At 38.3% G+C, this 6065-nt stretch overlaps 1 pseudogene; it reads left to right on the forward strand.

The window, feature by feature from the left end:
- Positions 1-5233: 5233 nt before the first annotated feature.
- Positions 5234-5473, forward strand: LOC103678153 (annotated as a pseudogene).
- Positions 5474-6065: the final 592 nt, after the last annotated feature.

The raw sequence follows: 6065 nt of genomic DNA on the forward strand, positions 1-6065 counted from the left end.
ACAAATAGTAATTATGCACCTATTGTATGAGCTCTTTCTCTTGGAAGAGCTGTAAGTAATCCCAATTTAAGTTACTATATATACTTGAAAATTATGATGCAAATTTTTTTTTAGATTTTTTAATTTACTTGAGAGAGAGAGTATTTGCAGGGGGAGGGGCAGAGGGAAAGGGAGTGAGAGAGATTCCTTAAACAGACTGCCCACTGAGTGCAAGAGCCCAACACTGGGCTTGATCCCAGGACCCTGAGGTCATGACCTGAGTTGAAATCAAGAATCAACGCTTAATTGACTGAGCCACCCAGGCGTCCCTGATGCTAAATTTTATATACATATTTTGTATTAGTTTTTAGTTTAGGTCGGCTTGTCTTTTCTATATTCAGTCCCATTCGTGTTTCCTGTATTCCCTGAAATTAAAATAGGTTGTGTTTTACACACACAAACACATTCACACACATACACACTCCAGGGCCAAAGTGACACTAATTATTCCTCTTCAGTTCCAAGTAAATCATATTCTCCTTAGAATTTATAAAATCACCTTCCTAATCCATGCTGCTAAAAGTGAATTAACTTGGTCTGATACTTTAAAGAATGTCTAATTATTTAATTATCTCCATTATATGAATAAAGCTTTAGTGAATTCTCTTCCTAGCATCATCATGTGCTTCCTTAGGGCTAAGCTTCATTTGAACATACAGCAAGTTCACACACACACACACACACACACACACACACACACACACACCATGATGATATAACGTTACAAAGCAATTTTAATTAAAACTATTGAGAATATGTTGTTGTTGTATTTTAAAATCATCTTCCTCTGAGAATGATATGAAATGGTGATGTGTATGCTCCAGTGGGAGACCCAGCAAATGTTAGCTTTCAGTCATTTTCCTGAGACCATGCAAGAGTTCATCTCCAGTCCCTGGTCGGGCTCTTATGGGAATAGAAATACCGCACTCTTGGCTTGACATCAGTGCCGGTTCCAAATGTTACCATGGTGATCACCTATGCAGCATCACTAACCCTTCTCACAACAGCTCAATTTGAGATTCAAGTTTCACGTTTCCATGATTATGGGAGGGTAATTATTTCATTACTCAAGGGAAGAAGATTTAAGAGGTAAATAGCTCTTCATTAAATCTTAAATGATTCTAGTCTTTTTAGGCCACAGAAATGCCAAATATTAAAGTGATGAAATTCAGAAGAGTAAAACGTGACTGGGAATTGAAAAAAAATTCAATTTTTGCATACTATAACCATAAATATTTTTTCTCTAGTGAAAACATCCCACATAAAGTACAAGTTTATTGTGTCAATAATTCATGATTTAAAATAATTTTCATGTCAACTAAATGCAGGGAGATGTTTGTGTGTATACTTGAATAGAAATACCTATAAAAAGAGAGGGATTTTCTGAACTGATCTGGTTTGAGAGGAGGTAGTGTTATATTGTATAAGGCATACTTTTTTCTATATATTTAGATAAGAATTTTATTGTAAAAGAAAGGATTCTTACTGTAAGATTATTCTGTCATAAAGTATTATTGCTGCTCTTATTTACTATTGATATTTGAAGATTATGCAGCTGAAAATAAATACTATTAAGAAATATTTTCACAGTGTACTTGATTTTATGAAATATCACAGTTCAGCTGTGAATTGAAGATATTTGGAGAGTATCTTAAATATTAAAATAAGTGGCTGTTTATGCTGCACAGCCCAACTACAGTACAAGGGATTACCGTGATGCGGCTGAACTGTCCAAACCTCAACTCTCTTGGAAGAGACCCTGAAATCCTATAAAATTTTTAGGTCAAAGATATTTGGCTGACTTATACTGGATGCTACTTAAGTTATGTCCACCACAAGACTAAAATTTCTAACCACACTATGTTCTTTCTAGGTGTTTTTTTCTTTCTTTATGTCCCTTTTTTTCCTGTGTTGCCTCTGACAAAAAGTCCATTAAAGATTTTAAAAGAGAATTAAAGATACATGGGAGGTCAACTCCTATATGTGACAGAGGGTGTGCAGTGCAGTATAGCGGTTTAATTTTGACCTGCCTGAGATCCTGTAATCATATGATGCACAGACTTAGAGAGGGCAGGGGGGAATTCATTCATAACCATTTTCCCAGAGGAAAGAAAATCTAGTTTAAGCCCATTTACCCCTTTCTTGGTCCTTGGTATTTCCCGACACTGCATTAATTTACCTGTATCGGTGACAGGTTTCTCTCCCTTTCCCTTTCTTTCTTTCTTTCTTTCTTTCTTTCTTTCTTTCTTTCTTTCTTTCTTTCTTTCTTTCTTTCTTTCCTGGAAAGAAAATTAGTCAGAACTGATTGTTAGAAGGCTCACTGATTGAGTAATTAATTAATTAAAAATTATTCATTCATAAACCTCCGGAGAGGTGGAATGGGAAGGTTAAGAGGTTCAGAGTGGCTGTAGTCTTCAGTGACTCTTTGCTTATTATTCATAAGCAGTCGAGAAACTCACCGAAGGTATTCCAGCTTGCACATCTCTTGGAAAATAGAGCCTTGAAGGCACAAACAGGAGCTGTCCAATACCAACCAAAGCATGTAAGTCATGGAAAACATTCAATGGGTGTTAGGTTTTTAAAAGCTATATCCAATGTTTTAATACAAATAGGGTCCTAAAACTTGTGGACCACTGGGGAGATCACAGTCTGGTACGGAATAGAGCAACAACTTCAACAGACTGTGTGCTGATGAACCAACCATCTGTTGTTCCTTGTCCCTTCCCCACCCACACTTTCTCGTGCAGTCTTCTCACTCAACTTATGTCTACATCACACACTAAACTCCCCACCTCCAACCTGTGCTCCCCCAATTCCAGGGTCCTATTGAAGGGATGTTCAAAAGTCTAATTACTTTTTAAGTAAAGTAATTTAGACGTCTTCTATCCAAATGCTGTCTGTGTGTGTGTTTGTGTGTGCGAGAGGGCTTGGGGGTGGGACCTGGCTTTCATTACCAAAAAAAAAAAAAAAAAGAAAAGCCCATGAAGTTGTTGATTTTCAAATAAAAGCTGTGCTTTCTTTAAAAGAAATTCCCTCTGCTCTTTTGATACAGTCAGGGAAAACTACAGCCTGTTTTTAAAATAATATGTTTATCTGTACTCTAAATTTGCTGTCTATAAATTTTGGGTAAAACTTAAAGTGTACACTTCAGATATCTTACAGTGTTGTCAGTTAACCCTCAATAAAGCTGAAAAAAATGTGTTGCCATTTATCTGAATTGCAATAAATCTTTGAGGGCACATTGCACAGTGTTGTGAATTAGAAACATAAATGGGTAAGGGGCTCCTGAATACATAAGCCAAGAAGCACAGTCAGTCTCAGGATTTCTTGCTTCAAGTTCTTTTCAACGTGCATAAACTAAATTGTGCTACCATGTTAAATAATCTTTTTTTTTTAATATTTTATTTATTTATTTGACACAGATAGAGACAGCCAGCGAGAGAGGGAACACAAGCAGGGGGAGTGGGAGAGGAAGAAGCAGGCTCATAGCGGAGGAGCCTGATGTGGGACTCGATCCCATAACGCCAGGATCACGCCCTGAGCCGAAGGCAGACGCTTAACCGCTGTGCCACCCAGGCGCCCCCATGTTAAATAATCTTAATGGCTTACCGGAGCAAAATTTATTTCTCACTAAGGCAAAACCCTGTGTGAGTCTGGGTGACACTGGCACAATTATCCTTGTCGTGGCAGCTCAGCAGGGCTGTGGCTTTTCCAGGAGTGCTGTAGCAGGCAGGGGAAGGGACAGAGTGGGAAACTGAGCACAGGCTTTCGCTGGCTCAGCCAGAAAGTCCATAGTCACTTCCATTCACACACATTACACAGAGCGTTAGCCTCAGTCCCACCTAACAGCCATAGGCTGGGGCCCAGGAAGGAAGTAGGAACCGGTATTGGGAAGTCCTAGAGGAATATCTGGAAAAGAGGAGGAGAATGTATAAGGAAGGGGAGAAATCCTGAGCCCTAGAAAGGCATTTCTTTATTCTCATTAACTATCACTGGAGTTTTTACTGTGATAGGCTTCCGTCTGATGGAGCCTCTAACGAGATGAAAGAAAGAGCTCCTCGAGAAAGAGAAAACAGCCAGTGCATACTCAATGCCTCATAGCTTGGAGAGAAAAGGGAAGAAAGATGTGACAGTAGTTGAAGGATAGGAAAACTTCACACTTCAAAATTAAAAAAACAATCTGCTGGGGCGCCTGGGTGGCATAGCGGTTAAGCGCCTGCCTTCGGCTCAGGGCGTGATCCCGGCGTTATGGGATCGAGCCCCACATCAGGCTCCTCCGCTATGAAATAAAATCTTTAAAATAAATATATAAATAATAAAAAATAAAAAAACAATCTGCTAAGTAATATAGTGCCTACCAAAGAAAGTAGAATGAGAGGAGGAACAGCACTATTCACTTAGTGAGTGTGGATCAATGGCCACTATCATGTCTCCTGAGCGGGAGGATTTACTAAAACAACCTCTTCGTTTCATTTTGTGCTAACAACTCTACCAACTACCTTAATTAATTGCCCAAAAACTGTTAATAACCATGTCATCATAGACCATCATGTAAATGAGCTTTAAAAAGTAAAATCTGAAGAGCAATCTTGCCATTCATTTATCTGAACTAATTATAATGTAGGAATAATTCTCACAGCAGGTGAAAACTGAGAAAAAGCATGCTTTTGCAGGAAAGCAAAACATTTTAGATTTGACATCAAAATTTTGGAAGAAACAAAGAGCTTCCTTTTTTGTAAGGCAGAGTATTTTAAGTTTGTTCTTTTTGTTACATTCATATTTTTAATGATATATTTGTAAAAAAAAATCAAGAAGGCATGGTGCTTGCTTTGATAGCACGTATACAAAAAGTGGAATAGTAGGAGATTATTTGTTTGGCCCCTTTAAAGGGATGATATGCAAATTTGTGAAGCATTCCATATTTTAAAAAAAGGGTATGGAAGATTGTGTTCAGTTTTCTGAACATTATAAACGTTGATGAAATAGAGTACCATAGTCTCATTTTATCTTCATGACGAAATTACTTGCAGAATCAACAAGGAAGAGAAGGTATTGTACTTGAGAATTGATGGATATTCATAAATTGATTGGTTGTTTTTAGTGACAGTATAATTTATAGCTATAAAATGTAGAATATATCCTGCTGATGTGTTATTCTAGTGGTGGAGTGGTGGATAACCTTGTGCCTGACAAAATGGAGCTAGACACCATCAGGAGATACACCAGCCTGGTGAACCCAGCTGTCTTCCGCACGTAACCGTGTGTGCTGTTGGCCATTGACGTGTTCTTCACCTCCTGGTTCTTCATTTATGAGGTTACCTCCACCAACTGCACTCGGGATATCTATAAAGCGCTCCCCATCTCCTCGGTGGCCTCTCTCTTCCTGGGCTTTGGAGTCCTCTTCCTGCTGCTCTGGGTTCGCATCTACGTATGAGCTCTCAAGGGTTCCATCCAGGCGGCTTCACTGAATCTCTGTTTCCGTAAGTTAATTTGTTTATTATTGCTGGAAGTGCCCCACCCGCTGCTCACGATAAAGGCAGATACGTGACCGTCAAAAAATGCAGCATATATTATTTCTTAGGAAGGCAGCCTGGTGCAGTAAAAAGCAATGGATAGAAATTCACATCCTGATACATACTTTTTAGCAGTGGGAGTTTGGGTTTACTAGTTTTTACCTCATGGAGCCACAGGGTGTAGAATTGGTATGAAGACAAGCTATTATGGTATGTAATAGACCCATCTCTGTTCTTGATATATGGTTAAGTATTTATTTTAGCTATATTTTTTTTCTCGTTTTTCACCTCTGTAAGTTTGGTTATTTACATTTTCTTGAATTTTATTACCTTTCCTTTTGAGGAACAATGCTGTTATTTACAAACTAATTTATCCTATAATGTTACAAAGTGTTCAAAAAGACTCCAAAGGCGAAAATACTTGGATACTTTCAAGAACAGTCTCAGTTAGAAGGAACCTTAAAACTCTTTCTAGAAGCAGATGGTGGTTTTAGAGTCTGCATCTAGTGAAAT

The sequence above is a fragment of the Ursus maritimus genome, unplaced genomic scaffold (assembly GCF_017311325.1).
Source record: "Ursus maritimus isolate PB19 unplaced genomic scaffold, ASM1731132v1 scaffold_20, whole genome shotgun sequence".
Classification (NCBI taxonomy): domain Eukaryota; kingdom Metazoa; phylum Chordata; class Mammalia; order Carnivora; family Ursidae; genus Ursus; species Ursus maritimus.